An 18,400-nucleotide genomic window follows, 5' to 3' on the forward strand; every position below is an offset into this window, starting at 1 on the left:
TTGGAGCTGCAGAGGGAGGGAGTGTGGGGTAGCAGTTTTGGGTTTTTTTTGAAGATTAAAGGATGTTTTTTTTTTTACACTTTTGTGTTGAGAAATGTATTCATGTTGACCCAAGCGGCTTGGGGTTCAGTTTAAAATGCTGGAGATGCTTTTGTCCTGCTGAGCTAAAACCTCTAAAGCTGCTCTTCTGCAGGGATTTCTGTTGACTGGCTGCAGCGAGAGTCAACACAGAAAATGTGTCATGTTCATGTCGCACAGTGGAGCGTCAGCCTGCGGTGGCGGGATGAATCTATACCGAGCTGCCAGGTTCATGTGAGGGGTTTAAATATTTTATGATTTAAAAGTATCACATTTTACACTCACTGCTGTGTTTTATGTTGAAGTGTTGATCCATACGACGGTATAGTTGCGGTTTTAAGACACACAAGTCATCTCAGTGTAGCTTTACACCTCCTCTCTCTGGAGCTATAGAAACAACAGGTGTGAGCCAATCAGAAGAGAAGGAGGCTCTGGTCCTCTTCTCTGATTGGCTGCCTTTTTTCTGAGTAATCCATTGAAATATAGACCGAATCACCTTGTTGTTTACAACTACTTCCGGGTAGAAAACCAGCACGTAATTTGAATGAGAACAATAGTAATGAATGAGAGTTTAGCTATATATATCATATTTTTCACGCCCTATCACCGTTTAGACAAATCTGAAATGATTGAAGCAACATTACTGTTTCTGTGTGTGTGTTTTGTGTTGCTCTGTGTTGTATTTATTCAGGTTGGGGGAATCACAGTGTCTAGAAAACATCAGTGGCTGCAGCTGACAGGGACAGCTAATGGCGGTAGCTAAGCTAACGGCGGCAGCAAAGCTAACATCAGGACGTCAGCTGTTAAAACCATCCCATTGTCGGACACGACATGAAACTACTCCAGTTAGCTCAGTCATGTTGTAACTGATATCCGCTGGAAAAAATATTTTTTCATGGACCATTTATTGAGTCACTGAGTTAAAGTTAAACAGGTAACCGTTAGCCCAGCTAATCTATAATAACCATGACTAATTACAAAAATGTGCACACATAAATAGTAATGTTTGTCCAATCATTGGCTTTATAGACTTTACAAACATCAGATTAGTCTGAACAGCGATATAGTGACATGAAAAATGAGATAGTATAGCAAAACTCTCATCCGTACTATTGTTCTCATGGTTTTCTACCCGGAAGTAGTTGTAAACAACAAGGCTATTCGTTCTATAGCAGTAAAACACTTGGAGAAACCAAATCCTGCAAACCAGCCTATTGGATGGGTTGTGGTGGGCGGGGCTTGGAAGATGGCTGCTGTGAACTGTGACTGCTTTGTTGTGACATCACAAAGTTACAGGAGGCCATAACACCTTATTTGAAGCCTCATTTTCTGAATCCAGACTGTGTGCATTTCTCTGTGGACTGAGGCATTGACACTTCCACAGTAATACCTACTATAGGACCTAGACCTGATTTATAATCAATAACCTTTATATGTAACCTGTAGACAGTACATAGGGGACCTTTAACCCCCTCACCCTTTCCTGTAGGTTTTAAATAGACTGCAGTGATATTAAACCCATCTCTTCCCTCGGAGAGCTCTACATTGTTGTTTATGTTGTGCTTTTGCACCTCTCAGACTTCCTCTCCTCCGTCTCTTTCAACCTCTTTCAAAACGCGGCCTCGCACGTCTTCAGGAATATTCGTTTGTTTTGCCGGCGCTCTGACCGCCGCTGTCTTCACTCGTGAAGCTGATGAAGCGGGACTTTAAAGCCTCGCGCTCCGCTGCCGCTCCTTGCTGTAAGTCGCCATGAATGAGTGTCAGCTAAATGCCTCCAATGTAAAATGAGATGGGATTGAAGGGAGTTAATGGAGTTGCGGCTGTGATTAGCCCTCGGAGCTGCTGCAGTGAACTGCGGCGGCGGTTGGTATCAGCGGGGTCCCGTCGGCTCTGCTCGCTAGCTGACATGAGAGCACTTCCTGCAGGAAAGGCCCTAATTAATTGTTATCATCGGTTGTTTATTTCCACCTGCAGCCATCTCTCATTTCCTGTCTTCGCTCAACATCACGTCTCTTTCTGCCCAATTTTCTGTCACTCAGATCGTTGCCTTCTTCTTTCCCTTTGTCATTCTCCGGGTTTACAACCGTCTCCCTCCGCCTCTGTGGCTCTTTAATCTCAGTTTCAGTTTTTCTGCCTCACTTTCTCCTCTCCCCTCAGTGTCTTTTGTTTTCTGTCACACTTTCTCCTCTGCTCTCCATCATTTTCCTCCTCTCTCTGCTGATTTTGTTTGCTCTGTTGTTGTCGTCGTGATTGTTGGCAAACAGCATGTCTTCATTTTAGAGGAATAAACTCTCGGAAAGTAGCAGGCTTTGAAAACATGATAAGGGAAAAAAAAAATCTAATTTCACTCAACCCCGGTTTAAGATCTCTGTTAGTCCATTAGCTCGGTTTCTTATATGCAACTTGGGATAGATTTACTTTAAGCGCAAGGTTAAAGGAAAAATTCCACATTTTGGAGCTAATGATTTCTTCTCGAGAGACGAGGAGATCAATATCAGTTTACTCTCCTCTCTCTCGCCACAAGAATGCAAATAAGTGTTTATTTTCCCTGTAGCATCAATCTACAAGGCAACAAAAGCTGCAGCACTGCATGGATGTGCTGCACATGACCAAGTTGTTTCCTACCCTCCCATATTAAAGCTTTTTTATATTCTTTATATTTTATATTTATTCTTTACATTTACATTGACTATAAAAATACCCCCTATCCAGTTTTTATCCCAGTCTGTAAACATGTTTATATAACAGTAAAGTTGGGCTTTTTAACATGGAAGTTTATGGGGATTGACTCACATTTTTTGTGTCAGCACCTAGTGGTCATTCGAGGAACTGCAGGTTTTTGGTAATTCCATGTTAATGGGATATTTAAACTTTTTTTGGCAAATTTGCCTATTGCCATAATCCCTATAGTTTTAGGAGCAGGTTCATTACCTTTAATTGTCAGTGCAAGCAGTTAAGAGATCAGCAGGGGATAGACGCGAGGTGCATGGTATTTCCAGGTGGCCCTCATCAAACTCATCAAATACACAATCCAACAACTCCAAAACACTCGTAGTTGTAACCTGCATATTCATCACGCTATGAGATAATAAAGGAGCGTTACAAGACAGAGTTGTTTTCGAGGCAAATGTGTAACCAAAACTACATTTCAGACACGGCTGCTGGGCGGAGTGATCTCAAAAGTAAGTAGTTCTGAGTATTCGCTTCATGTGTTGTAATTTTCCATAATCATACGTTATTATTTCATAGTTTGCCGAATGTGCAGGTCGCAACTTGTCCACAAGCGTGTTTTGGAGTTGTTGGATTGTGTACTTAGTTGAATTAGGGAAACGTGGAAATAACATGCACCTTGCGTCTATCCCCCGCCGATCTCAAAACAGCTTGTACAGACAATTAAACGTAATGAACCTGCTCCTAAAACTAGGCTATAGGGATTATGGCAATATAGGCAAATTTGCCAAAATGTTGAAATATACCTTTAAAGAGGAACCATGCAAGATTTTTTACCTTGGTTTAAACAGCATCAGAGTAATTGTGATATAAATGACTTGTTATGGGGAGAATGGAGGCTCTCAGCTTTCCACCTAGCATCTCTCGGCCGAACCAACCTTGCAGATCAGCAGTGAAAATATGCAATCAGAAACTGTAGGGAGAGCTCTGTAGAGGAAAAAAGCAGCCAGACTTGCATTGTTCCCCTTTAACTTCATTTTGCAGCCACTTGTTCTGCAGTGATGATTGTTGCTAGGAAGAAAGAGAACTGAGCTCTCTCTCTCCTCAGGGATCAGACGCTTCATACAGATTCATGTTAGCAGAGGTGCACATCTAGCACCATTAGATATACACTGTTTAACAGAGACTCATACATCCACCTTTACTTCCCTGCAGACAGTCCCAAGGAAAATGGGATCTGGAATTTGCATTCATCTGTATGTATGGGCACATCGCAGCCAGAACCCAAGTCATTCACATTCTAATGTATTTATAGAGCGCCGTCTCAGAGAAAAGCAGTTCACACTGCTTTACATAAGAAAACAACAGTAAAAACCCATACAAATAAATGAACACATGCATATGGTGTGGGGGGGGCTCGATGGATGAAGATGAAATCTTTAGTTCAAAGTAATGCAGTGTTGGAGCAGGTCTCAGATCAGCAGGAATGCTGTTGCAGGCTTTAGGTTCATAAATACAAAAATGGCTGTAAATGTCTGTCATTTGGAGAGCTGCACCTTCCTCAAGCAATTTCAGTGTAAGAGATGGAGGACAAAATCTAAAGTCCTGGTTGTGTGTTCTCAAATACAACAACAACACAAAAAAACTACAGTGTTTCCTCACTGAGCTGCTGCAGGGCCACACACAAAGAGCTAATCCTGTATGAAAAGACTTGAACCTCTGAAGCTACCTGCTCAATTTGTTGCAGCTTGAAGCAAAATGACCTCAGGATGGGATGTTTACTGCAGCCAGTACAGGGAACCAATATCTCTATTAATCTAGTTTCATTTGGATTGTGTGTCTGGTGACCACTACAGCAAGTACACCTAATTACCACATTATGTTATTGTCCAGAGCTCTATGCAAATGTGAGTGAGTGACTGAGTGATCAAGTTCCATCACTGGTCAGCTGACTCAGTCATTGAAACTTTATTTACCTCAGCTGCAGAACACAATGATTTTTCTTTCCAGTCCCCTGTGTTTTATAAGTGTAACAGGTTTTACCAGTATTTTTTTATTATGTTACCTTTTACCAGAGTCACTCTTTTTACTGACCCCCCTCTCTGTTTTATGTCCTGATTGGTGGAGCCTGGAGCATTTTTACCATCATGTTTATAGCCAGCTCGTATGTGTTTGTGTTGTGTTACATTTCTTTGTGTTTTGTGTTCCAAAAGGATGTCATCATCTGACCTTCTGACTGCAAAACAAATCTACCTACGGGTACAATAAAGGAACCTGAACCTGAACCCGAACCTGAACCTGAACCTGAACCTGGAGAAGACTGTAATTTATTAACAGAGCTTTATTGCAGTAAAGGTTTTGACCCGATCCCATTTCTACCACTTAGTTCTAGCAGTCCGTCTTGCAGGGGTACTGGGGTATTCTGATTCACTTTTGGACAAAGGTGTACGGCAGGAGGGTAACAGCCCTTTAAAGGAAGATTTTTCAAGTCCACAAATTTCCCAGAATTCACAAGCAACCAACCAGGCAAATACATTTGAGTTATTTTGCCAGCGATAAGGATTTTAAGATTACAACAACCATTTTATGTTTCATTCAAAGTTTCCAAAAAATACAAATTCTTAGAAGACTGTTTGTTAAGCTCACTAATGTTACATCACTGATTTTTTCAAAAGTATATTCATTTTTTGCCTTTATCTGACAGTACAATTGAGACAGACAGGAAATGGGGAGGCAGAGACATGCTATGCAGTAAAGGGCGGCCTGAAGCAGGATTCGAAATGACTGCAGCGAGGACTGTAGCCTCTGCATATGGGGTGCCTGCTCTACCCACTGTGCCACCCGGCGCCCCGTGTCCAAACTTTAATCAAAGTCCAGCAGAGTTAGTGCATTAGTGGTGTCTTATATTGTAGGGGAATATTTCTAACCTTCCCTTCATGTGGTAGAGGCGGGTAAAGGGTTAGAAATGAGGGATGGGACTGGGCCATTGTCTCATTTCCTGTTAGTGTAGTTGTAGACCTAGCAGTCGTGACTTTCCTCCCTCTCTCCTGCTCTCTGCTGCTCAGTTTATCTAAAGTTTAGTTTTTCCTCTGCCTCTTTTAGTCGTACTAGTGATACATGTGATGAAAGTAGTTGATTTGGCGGCTCGGTGGATTGGAAGCGCTCCTCGTCGTCTCCCCTGCAGCCAAGGAAACCTTGGGCATCTGGGTGACTGTAACAAGAGGTGCAGCCCTGCATGGGCTCGTGAATTGCACACATAAACGCACCGCCACCCGCATTAAAACGCCACATTAGTTAGTTAGTTAGTTAGTGTCTACCAATGTGTCCGCCTGCCGTGTGTCCGCCCCCTGAGCTGGAAGCCGTGACTCTTTGGCTCCATCAAGTGCAGTTATTTCTGCTCCTCCGACACGTCGCTATGTGTTTGCCAGCAATCAGCCTCCACGCCGACGCTGCGGAGAGACAAAACACACACAGCTCACGGCAACAGATCACAATCAGCATATATTATATTAGCTTGAAAACAGATAGATCCTCATTATCGCCATCATCTGTATGACTTATCAGAGGAACTCTCCCTCTCCTGCCCTCCCTCATCAGCGGCTTTTATCTTTGACTTCATCTCTCGGCGGCGATCGGCAGGTCGTGTCTCGCTCCCTGCCACCGAAGCTCGTCCCCCCGATCGACTCGAGCGCAATTTAAAATCCATTTGGGAATCTCATTGAAATTCATGTGGGACGCCTCATTGGCGAGGCGGTGATAAACATTTAGCGAGGGGCGGGTTAAACAAACCCACAGAAACGCAGAACGGCAACGGCATGCAGCGGCGGCGGCAGAAGTGGCGCCCCGGGGAGAGGAGGGGAGGGGAGGGGCGGAGGAGGAGGAGGAGGAGGAGGAACAGAACTGTCCACACAGAGATGAAAAGATGAAGCAGTTGCATGATGGGATTGAACAGCGGCGGCGGCGGCGGTCGGGGGGGAGGTGGGTGGGTGGAGGAGGAGGGGGATTCTGGCGCTTCAGTGTTGTTGTCGTTGTTGCTCGGAGAACTTCAATGCAAACATGCAAAACACACACACACACATAGAGAGACAGGAGGGAATGAAAAAAGCCCCTCGCTTCAGTGTCTCTAATCTACTTTGAAGATTTGGACTGGTTTCGTCATGCTCCCTCACTCTGCCATTTTAAATCTCTCTCTCTCTCTTTCTGCAACATGTGATCGCCTCTTCTTCTCTCACGCTCACTTTTGTTCTCTAATATTTTCTGTCACCCCACCACCACCACCACCAATCCCCCCCTTCTTTCCCCCTTTCTCTCCCTCTTTCCCCTGTCTAGCTCTCTTCGTCTGGCCTTCCTCCTTCTCCTCTTCCCTCTTTTTCTGTCTTTGCCCTCTCTCATCTTTTTCTCTTTCCTTCATATTTATTTTCTCTCTTTCTCTCCCCCCTTCTTTTTTTTCACTCACTCTTTCTCATGTCCGTCCTCTCTGTTTCCAGCTCCCTGCTCTTCTCTGAGACCACGTTCATATCGAGCTGGGAGTTTCAAACAGTCTGCATCCATTAAAAACAACAGCAACACTACATCTCTTCTTTTTCTCTTTTTTTTTAATCATCCTGTTTTCACCAGTGTGACGTGCACATTTCTCTGACTTACTCTGGAACTGAGGTCATTAATAGTCAGACCATGGTCCAGGTCCAGACCCAGACTCCGTCCTCTCCACACCCTGAATTATAACCTATAAATTAATGAGAATTATTAAATTTTGACGGAGCGTTTCTATTTTAACCAGTGCAGCTTTTCTGGCCTTTACAACACTGCTCATGTGATGAGGCTCGGCCAATCAGAGCCACCTGAGTTGGTGAAACACACACACACACACAGAGACACACACACATTGGGGAGATGAACCATGAGATACACCAGCAGGGTTCCCACTCTTTTCTTCATTCATTTCATTTTCCAGGACTTTTCCAGGACATTATCAGCGATGATCTACAGTAAATGTCGCTAAATATCGCTAAATGACATCACATGCTAATTAGCATATTCATGACGTGACATCATCATGTTGCATTTGCGCTTTTTAATGTCAGTCAAATGCCAGCTTCTCACATTTCCCTCCTCTCTCTCCGCTCAGTGTCTGAATACAACTGAATTCCCATGAAGCTGCTCTCATTCACATATTTGATGTCAGACAATGAAACAAGTGTGAAATAGCTTTAAAGGAGACATATTCTGCCCCCTTTCCACAAATTAAAATAGTTCCCAGGTGTTTTAAAGACATGTCTGTGACATGCTTTGGTCAAAATACCCCAAGAATCAAACATCACAGCTCTTTTTATCCGCTCAAAACAGCCCTGTTCAGAACGGCTGCAGTGCTTGTCCCTTTAAATGCAAATGAACCACCTTTAATACTAAACCATAACCCCGCCCATCAACACCACCTGTCAACTGCAGTCACTTCCAAGTTTTTTTAAAAGCTGATAGGACACAATCACCAAAACCATACCTTTCCCTACATAGCTGCTGATTGGCTGAGATGTGTCACATGGTTCACTACCTTAAAGGCTCTAAGAATGAGCTTTTCCAGGGTGTATTGTTTCTTTCTTCCAGTTTTTTTTTGAGTATATTTTTTGGTCTTTCAGGCCTTTTATTGATAGGACAGTAGAGAGACAAAGAGAGGGTGAATGACATGCAGCAAAATGGCCTCCAGTGGAATCGCAATGAATGTTTGATATAGTTCTTATGTTACACTTTTGTAGTATCAGTCTCTTCTGTAGTTGTGTGTGTGTGTTTTGAGTGTGTGTGTGAGCAGTGGATGATCTCGATGATTCAGATTTAGCAATAATTCATTAATCACCTGCTTTCTGCCTTTGGTTCTGGTTGTTGTTTTGGACTCTGTTTTCTCCTCCTTGCGTGACTCTTATCTTGACAGCGAGCGTCATGTGAGTGCTTAAACTAATCTAATTTACTGTGAAATGTGAATAACGAGCCAGATTTTTCTCTTTAAACTCCTCACAGCCGATAACACCGCCGTCTCCGCCTGCTACTGTGGCTAATAAATAAAGCGACAACACGCTGCGCGCACACGGAGAGGTTCACCGTGTTGTGTTGTGCCAAGTTGTGTGTGTTTATGGAGCAGATGCCGCATGTCGACTGCATGTCTGAATGTTTGGTTACAGGCTGTGCCGGTAATAAATGATCAGCTGTGCAGACGTGCAGAATGGCAGCAGTAAAATCCATAAAAGCCATAAAAATCAGGGTTTAGCTCCGTGTGCTAACTAACGGCGCCTCCTTTTCCTCCTCCCGTCCTGCAGGTGGCGGTACAGGCAGCCAGCAGACCATTCTCCATGAGGAGCAGTGGAAGATGCCGGCTCTGCCAGCACTGCTGCTGTCGATTTACGTCGCCGTCCCGCTGCTGACCATGGCACCGCTCTCCTTCAGCCAGGCCAACACCCTCTCTGCCGTCCGGATGGGTGAGTCCCACTGTTTGAATCCCACACTGTCTCTCTGGTGATACCTGAAAGTCTCTGAGCTTTTAGTTTAGTTTAGTTTAGTTTATTTGAAAAGGGACAATGCACATTAATAAACATTGTAGAAAAAAACACATGTAAATGCACCCGAATTAGCTTAAAAAGCTAGTTTTCATTGATTGTCCCTCTGCCAGATTGTACAAGGCAACCTTTAAAAGAACAATAATGGAATAAAATATTGTACCACATAGGGTATAACACATACACATACTACATTTTACCTGGTTATCTACCACTTCCTGTTTGAATGATGATGCATGAATTCATTATCTTTTTTTTAATACGTTTATTTTTCGTCTAAGAAAAGAATGATTTATGGTTTAAAGCATCAAAAGTTTTAAAAAAAAAGAAAGGTCAAAAGGAAGTACAAATTTATTTTAATGTAGGTCACAAGTGTGATACTAAATCTTATCTGACAATGTTTCAGCACTTGAGCAGTTTTTTTTTTTTAACTCTTAATCATTGAACCATGTCATGCTGAACAAAATATATTTTCCTCTGTGATGCGCTTTAATTTTCAAACATTTTGCAGATGATACACTATTTGTCCAAATAGGATTTTATCATTTAGTTATGAAAATGATGTGGGGCTGCAACAGGTTATTTTTATCCCAACAAGTTACGAAATAAGAATAATACTTCAACCTAAGGAATTAAAATGACCTGAGAGTAACATATTAATGAATTTCCAATAATCACAGAGGAGAGCTGTGCAGATTGTGTGACCTTCTTGTGTTTGTGCTAACCGTGAAGCCGCCGTGCTAACTGATTCCCATGCTAATGGCTGACAGCTGGTCGGAGCAGCAGACTGAGACATCCCAACAGTTGTTGGATGGACTGTCATGTCTGTCTCCACAGAAGGTACGGCAGTCCATTAACCACACACTTGACTGTGGTTATTGATCCATGATTTTTGATGTTTTTGCGTTTTTTTTTTTTTTTTTAACGAACTCACGTCCCTGGATGGTTTGGAGAAGTCAGGAATCGATTCCCTCTGTTCGCTGTGATCCTCCCGACCTTCCCTCCATCAGCTGCATCGTGTTTCATCACTGTCGCCACCAGCTCCTCCTCCCCTGTCTGCACACTGCAAACTGCTCCAACTTCAAACCACAAATCACTTTATCAAACTACAAGATTAGATGAGAATGGATACATCACTATGACGATGTATTAGGGCCACTGAAGGTTAAAAAACAGCTGCATACAGTAGAGGGAGGGAGTTTAGTGAAAACTCTGGATTTGTATCCATTAGTTAAAGTTCAGGACTTGACTGGTCTGACTGGCTTTGACTCGATGACTTTGTGACTTTTTGCTGAAACTCGTTTGGTTTTTGCATTTGACTTATCTCAGGACTTTTTGGTCTTGACTTGAGACCAACAAAAAGAGTAAAGTGTCCTCTAAGTGTCTCACCTCCACAGACCTGAGCCGCCAGCGTGTCATATTGTCTGATTGTTGTTTTTGAAATGCGAAAGAAAAATATGCATGACCCTGAACTGCTGCTCCCAGACCCTCCTCCGCCTCTTTCTACTACATGAACAGACAAAACCTCCTCCCTCACTCCTCTTATTCCCTTCACATCAGTTTATTTCTCCTCTCACTTCTGTCTCTATTTGCCATCTTGATTTCTCTCACTAAGGCCTGTCACAATTATTACACAATTGCCTGACTGCAATTATTTGAGCTGACTGCAATTATTTTTCAGAATTGTTAAAATGGTTTCCATACATCTGTATAAAAACAGCTGGATGAAGCTAACAGAAATATCATATTTCCATCACTGTTTCCTCGTTTGACATGAGCATCATGGATATAGAATATGGGAATTCTTCTTCTTCTAGATAAGGTGTATGTTTATTATTAAACTATGTGTAGGCTTATACTATAATAGTGACATAAAATCAATTAAATTGCTAATTGCAATCATTTGTATGGCAATTAAAGGGATAGTTCACCCAAAATTCAAATTTCACTCATTATCTCACCCTCATGTCGACTAAGGGCTGGGAGAATTTTCAGAGTCCTCCGTGCCTTCTCTGAGTTACGGGGGGGTCAGTGCAGCAGTATTTGTCCATATAATGGTTGTGAATGGGGCTCACTTTTCTTCATCCAAAAAGACACACCAAAAAACATCCAAATATACTGCTCGTCTGTAATGTCCCTCTTGTATTGAAGCCCCAACATGAGAAATTGTTCCGCCGGTCAGTGCAAATCACACGAGATTTGCACTGACACAGGAAGAGCAGTGAACTGAGACACTGGGAGCTTCCGCTACAAACAAGCTTAAAACAACAATTTCTCATGAAAATTTTTGAATTTTGGGTGAACTATCCCTTTAATCGTCAACAAAAGTTTCCTCATCGTGACAGCCCTCTCACTCTCACTCTGCCTCACTTCATCCTCCTCACTCGCCAGCTCTGTGTCTCCATTTCTCTCCCACCTCCGTCCTCGTTTTGTCTCCGTCTCAGTTTGCATCATTTGCGTGGCCAAATAAACTCCGTCATGTAGAGTTTGCACCGCTTCCACTCCCCGGCTCACGGCGAAGGCCCGAGCGCCGCCGGCCCCGCTATCAGCTCCTCATCACGCCCCGCGGAGGAAGATTAACTCCAATAACAGCGGAGACTTAACTTTGCAAAGCGAAAGGTCAGCTCTCTCCTCGCAGCAGATAAGGCTTTTTCTTCCTGCTCATCCTCCGACGCCGACGGCCCCGCAGTTCAAATCCCTGTTGCTTTCATCACGTGGGATTTGGGAGAGAAAAAAAAAGAAATCAGCAGGCACTTACACCCACGCTGCCATGGCAACAGGGTCGAATGCTGATGTGTAATGACTCACCTTTCACTCTCCCATTAATAACATCTGACTGAGACACACAAAGACACACACACACACACTTACGTAGATTTGACACATGCGAACACACATGGCGACACGCGTGTTTCTTTCAGGTCTGAGAAGTGGAGTCGTGGGAAACGAGAGACGTCACACGTTGAAGAAAGAGTGAATTTAGAGAACGATAGAAAGAAAAAGAGAGCTCCACTGCCACTATTTATTTATGAAGGTTAGAAATTAAATACAGTTTATCCACTTATTCAAACCTGACCCTGACACTCCACTGTGTTTCTCTCATTTCCAGCAAATCTCGACCATCTTAATCCGACTCTCAGCACTTTCTGACTTGTCTGTGCTCTGAGCCCACTGTTTCCTGCTGAACTCATGAATCCTTTAAAAACCTCACAAATGTTACTGTAAAGCTTTTATTTAAAGAAAGTTGTTGGAGGAAATAGAAAACATGTGTTAGGGGACTGTTTTCAGCAGCAGATTAATCCATATTTGATGCTGTAGGGAGTGTTTGTGGTGTGTGTGTGTTTTGTTGTGAATCATGTATGATGAGACAAGATCATTCTGGAAGTTTAGTTAAAGTTAAATATTAAACATGTCCCATTAGAAAACAGAGTCAAGCCAGATGAGGAAAATAATACATGAGGCCAAAACACAGGTGTTAGTGTCAATGTTGCACAGCATCCAAAAACCATCTGCCTTCACTGTAGACCCTCAATTGATATCCGAATTCACATAAGGAAAAAAAAAAAATCCCCTTTTAGTGAGGAAATAATAGAAAAAGAGCAGCGACAAAAAGCAAAAAAAAATTGTAAAGCCAAATTTCTGAAAACTGACACCTGCACAGACGCTTCATGTTGTGTTGTGTATGAAATAAAATGCATCATAAATTCCCTCAATTCTTTCTGTTTGAAAAGAAAATTCTTTACCCCATATCTGTCATCAATCAGATTAATATTGTATGTGAAGTCAAACGTGAACAGATGGATATTTTTACATTACAGGATTAAATTCTGATTCAAATGCAAAAAAAATTAACATTATAGGTTGTGCGGCAGCTTCAATGAAATCAAGCTAAATCAAGACGGATAAATCAAGACGGATTTATCCTTAAATTTAAACTTTTCTCAAATCAGTTTTGTATGTACACAAACTCATGTATTTCTGTGACTGTAGATAAATGAGAGGTCTTCTCATATTGAGCTGTTTGTGTGCAGGCGTTGGTGTAGCAGTGTGAACCAGACGTTCACAGCTGGCCTCCCTTAAATGAAGGTCGATTTAAACCTCTTGCAAGAAATTGGTTGTGTTAGAAAAAAACGAAAAAAACAGCAACATACACATCAACATACTGTCTGTTTAAATTCAGTCAGATGAAGCGTTTATGTTCAGGTGCATGAATGTTTCCTTTCAGCTGCGTTTTCTCTCGTCAAGTGCTGGAAAATCTCATTTAGTTTCCCATCCAACACACTCGGCTATAACCAGATTTTCACGGTTCATATTCAGTGACTGGGAAATAAAAAGGGCCGTATGTACTACGGTGAGCTGTACGGATACTGGAGTCGGCTCCAGTTATTTTGTTCTGCACCATTGGGGTCCTGGATCTGTAAGACTTTCCCAGCATATCTCAAGAACCATGGAGATATGTGCACCGCAAGTACATGGCAGACTCTTTGCAACCACTGTAACAGAATATAAAAGGGGTGGGGCTTTATTTCCAGCTATTCAAGGTGCAGTTCGACTCTTCCACCACAATTCGGCCTGCAACGGTAAGGTTGCACTGTCTGTGTTTTTACTTGTCATCTCCAAGGGCAGATGAAGAGGCAACAATAGAAAATTAAATCAATATACTCTTCAAATAAATAAGCAAATACAGCCAGGCAGCTTTAATCCAACTGTAAAGCCCGAGGCTCCACAAAAGAAGACGCAGAGAAATGGAGTTGCACTTTAACAAGCCTCAGTGAATAAGCAGAGAATTAACAATGGTTCTTAAAATTATTTCCTCACTGCCAAAGTGAAGGTCGTTCTGTTTTGGTCTCATATAAACAAACTAGTTTCCTCATAAAATTAGCTAAATTCAGTCTTCTCAGGTTGTTTTATTCTCTTGACGTTACGATAGGAAGGTTTTGGATCTTTGGGAGAAATGAAGACCCACAGAACCTTTTACCTGAGTGAGTTTATGTTCATGAAGACCTGAGTCCTGCTGTTCAAATGTTACCTTGATGTTTTATACAAATCTTTGTTTGTCAGTGGTTTTGACTGACAGGTTTTGGCAAATGGTTTCTTTTTCTTTCAGCCCCAATTTAGATACATGTAATGTTTCTCTTTTTAAGTATATGAGTGAATCTGAATCAGCTTATTTGGCAAGTAGGTTTACACAAGGAATTTGCTTTGATGTTCTGGTTCAATACAAGAGTCATAGTAAGTTGAAAAAGGAATAAAGCAGAAGCATGTGGAACAGGAAACACTTTTAATTTTACATTCTAACATATAAAACCTCTCTGATCAATAAACACACAAAACAATTGTATAGGAATTTAAAATCAGCCAAAGGGGAAAAAAAGAAGAAAAAGTCTCATAGTGTGAATAATGAAATCTCATTGATGTTGTGTTGTGTTCACAGAGCCTGGGCTGTGTAGGAACTCACACATGTAGTGGACCATGAGGAGATATTCACTGAATCTGATCAAAGTCTATTGGATTAGACTCACTTACTCTACCTGAAACCTGTAATTATAACCTGCACTTCACATGAACAGCAGTCAAATCACCAAACAGGAGCGACTGAGCTGTAATTATCCCACACGTACCTTTCAATGAGCCGATCTCGTCGCTGAGAGACACGCTGAGATACTGTACGAGCCAGACGAGATCAGAGACGCCGGCGACTGCAGTTCGAGGAACTTTGTGTGTTTGTGCTGCAGCTCTGTGGCCACGCCCCCCCAGGTCAATACAACACCGGCTTCTCTGCCAATTACTACGATTCAGACGGTGATAATTTACACAAAAATGAAAGTCACCTATTGACTGGAAGGTCCCTGAAATGTCTCAGCTCAGTCCTCAGCTGTACAGGCAGCTCTATGAAGCTGTGCTGAATGCTAATGTCACAATGCTAATATGCTTGTTATGCAACCAGTGCTTTAAAGGTATAACATGTAGCTTGTCCACATTCAAATGTCCAAAAACAACAAGACTTGTGTTCTCACATTATCCCAAATGTTTCCATTCATATTTGTTGTCAGTCAGTGACATCATATCCCCAATGAGAATGTCTCATTGTTGTAATTGCAAGCAAGAAGTTAAAGAAACACTTTTTCTTAATCCAGTTTTTACCCTTTATAGAGCACACATTTCAACCTTGGACCATTATTGGAGGATATAAATGATAAAAAATTAAAGGAACAGTTATCAATACATGAAAATGTGTGAAAAAGAATACAAAAATACTCATTCCACACTCAAGTACTGAGATTAAAAATGAACTGATTTTATCCATCACAAATAAGTTACTGAATGTGTTTACCTCCAAATCACCTGTGAACGTTCTCATTTGTCCAGGTCATAGTTATCTCAAGGAAATTTCAATCGAATGCAACTGGACTTGGTTATTTCTCTAGGAAGACGTTTCACCTCTCATCCAAGAGGCTTCATCAGTTCATGTTTGCATCTGACCAGGCTAGGACTGGTTTCTCTAAATCGTTATTATTCACATTTTACACCTTTCTTGATTTCATCTTTGTATTTTCACTGAATGCAGGATGTAAGTTGTCAGATGCCTGGAATTTGACACTGAGTTACAGCTGAGAATAACTGATTTTAAATGTCAAACTGTTTTTCCTGGTTATACGTAGTCACCAGTGTGCCGTAGTGTCCTTGGGCCAGACACCTTATACCCACCTTGCTCCTGATGGGTCGTGGTTCGTCCCTTGCATGGCAGCTTCCCCCATCACTGTGTGAATGTGTGTGTGAATGGGTGAATGTGATGTACTGTTTGGGTATCATTTCAGGTATAGTAAAAACCGCTATATAAATACAGACCATTTACCTGGTCTGGATGGAAGGCTCCGTCTGTGGATGATCCAGCTGCTGAAGCTGCTCTGACACTGAAGGAAACCAAACCATGACTGACATGAACATAGCTCAGCCAGGACATTTAATTGGATGACTGTCCTGTCCCAGTATCAGGAGTGATACAACATAACCAGACATTTCCTCTTTTTTATTCAGTGGAGGGCCACAGAGGACATTTTTTTTTAACTCCGTACCTTCAGATTTGTTTATCTTCAACCTCCTGGAAACATCTAGAAACTCACTGAGGTGGGAAATAGACCAGTGATGCATGATAGCCCTTTTTTTTCCCAATACTGATAATAGATAACGTCCTGCTTCTCCTAACCAATGCCGATACTGATAACATTTTTTATAGTTTATGTACACCAGAGGTTAAGAAAAGCTAAGATGTAGTAAGTAAAGATGAATTTATAGCTCTGCCTCTGACTTAACAGAATAATGTAACCGACATCACGACTGTGATCATAAACAACAGTAATGGCTCTTCAAAAATCAATATTTATTATTGTTTCAAATCAACTTAGTGGGCAAACGGACATAAAATGATTGAAATCAAGGAAATGTTGACTAACTCTAATTGGCTCTAGTGATGTCATTATTGGACTTAAATGAGTATTTTGGCCAATAATTATCAGCCAGTATCGGGCCGTTAATTATCCGTACCAATATTATAGTATATATGTATATATTGTTATCGTGCCTCCCTGAAATAGACAGAGCCCTTTGGATCAGCGTCATCTTTTTTACTGGGGATTGCATTACACCACACAGCTGTTCGTGTTATTATGTCCACCCCTCTGCGCTGTTACACCACTGAAAATCAAAGGAGCATGAAATAAATGTTTAAGTGACATCATCATGCAGATACTTCCTCCCCCTGGCAGCACTGAAAATCAAGTCAAGCACATAAATATTGTAGAGAAGGATTTTAACAATTCAGGAGCATCAGTGTCCTTCAGCTGCAGCTAAAAACCTCCATGAATTATTCCAAGCTGCGCTATCAGTCACTCTGAAGGAATCATTAGACCATGTTCGTCATTAAATATCTGCAAACTACACAGGAGCTGCTGCATTAAAGGACGCTGTGGCAGACAGAGAAAATCCACCCGAGGACGGAGAAGTAAACAGCTCCATCGTTGGCCCGCAGCTTTAATCTGAAAGAGTTTTCTCTTCCACAGTTTTACAAACATGCCCTGTGGCTCGACTTTAACAAAGTATCTCAGCTAAATGACTCTGAGACTAACACCACAGGCTTCGTCTGACAGAACCCGGTGTTTTCTCGTGGCTTTTAAACTCATCACTTGTTTGGTATATATCAGAGCAGACTGTTTCTCACCCTAATTTATTGAAGAGTGAGAGCAAACACCAACAGATGCTTCATTAGAATGCATTTTAGACATTATATTTGACACAGATACAGATTTGACTGGAAACAGGTTTGGGAGGAACTCACCAATGAGAAACTAAGGATCTCGAAAGTGCTTACACTGCAAAACCTCAAAATCTTACCAAGAATATTTGTCTTATTTCTAGTCAAAACTAATCTCATTATACTTAAAATAAGACTCATCACATTAAAATGTATCTTGTTTTTAGACACTTTAACTTTTTTCAAGCATATTTTCACTTGAAATAAGTAGAAAAATCTGATAGTGGGGCAAGTTTTTTTTTTCTTATTTTAAGCACAAAAAACTTGCTTTCACTGGCAGAATTTTCTACTTATTTTAAGTAAAAATTAGTTTGAAACAAGTGAAAATTATCTAAAACAAGTTAACTTTAAGGCTCATTTTAAATGGAAAGAGATTAGTTTTGACTAGAAATTAGACATTTTGATTTGATTTTGAGTTTTTGCAGTGCAAGTACTTTGATTTTGAGTTTTTGCAGAGCAAGTACTTGCTGTTGTTGCATACACACAGTTTTTTGCTGTGTATTTACATTACCCGGTTAGATGATGCTTGTGTGGACTGAAACTACAGCCAGCAGCTAGTTAGGTTAGCTTAGCTTAGCTTAGCTCAACTCAACGTAAAGACTATAAAGAGGAGGAAACAGCCTGACGATGTCCAACAGCACCACATGCTCCCTTCATGATGAAAAGCCAGAGGACGATCAGAGTTGTTACAGCTCATCCTCAGGGGACCAGGAATGTCTGGACCACGTTTCATCCCAGTCCATCCAACAATTGATATCTGGGTCTGGACCACAGCGTTGGAAGAAAACGATTCCAG

At 41.6% G+C, this 18,400-nt stretch overlaps 1 pseudogene across 1 annotated transcript in view; it reads left to right on the forward strand.

Moving 5' to 3' along the window:
- The window catches only part of LOC146978260 (glutamate receptor ionotropic, kainate 5-like), a 206,216-nt pseudogene that overhangs the window by 109,760 nt on the left and 78,056 nt on the right, over positions 1-18,400 (forward strand). Inside the window, exon 2 of the transcript XR_015037067.1 lies at positions 9,057-9,215. The product of XR_015037067.1 is annotated as a glutamate receptor ionotropic, kainate 5-like (transcript). The remainder of the gene's footprint in view (positions 1-9,056; positions 9,216-18,400) is intronic.

Source organism: Trachurus japonicus, chromosome 11 (assembly GCF_045865225.1).
Source record: "Trachurus japonicus isolate A0001 chromosome 11, Traja_1.0".
In the NCBI taxonomy this organism is placed as follows: Eukaryota; Metazoa; Chordata; class Actinopteri; order Carangiformes; family Carangidae; genus Trachurus; species Trachurus japonicus.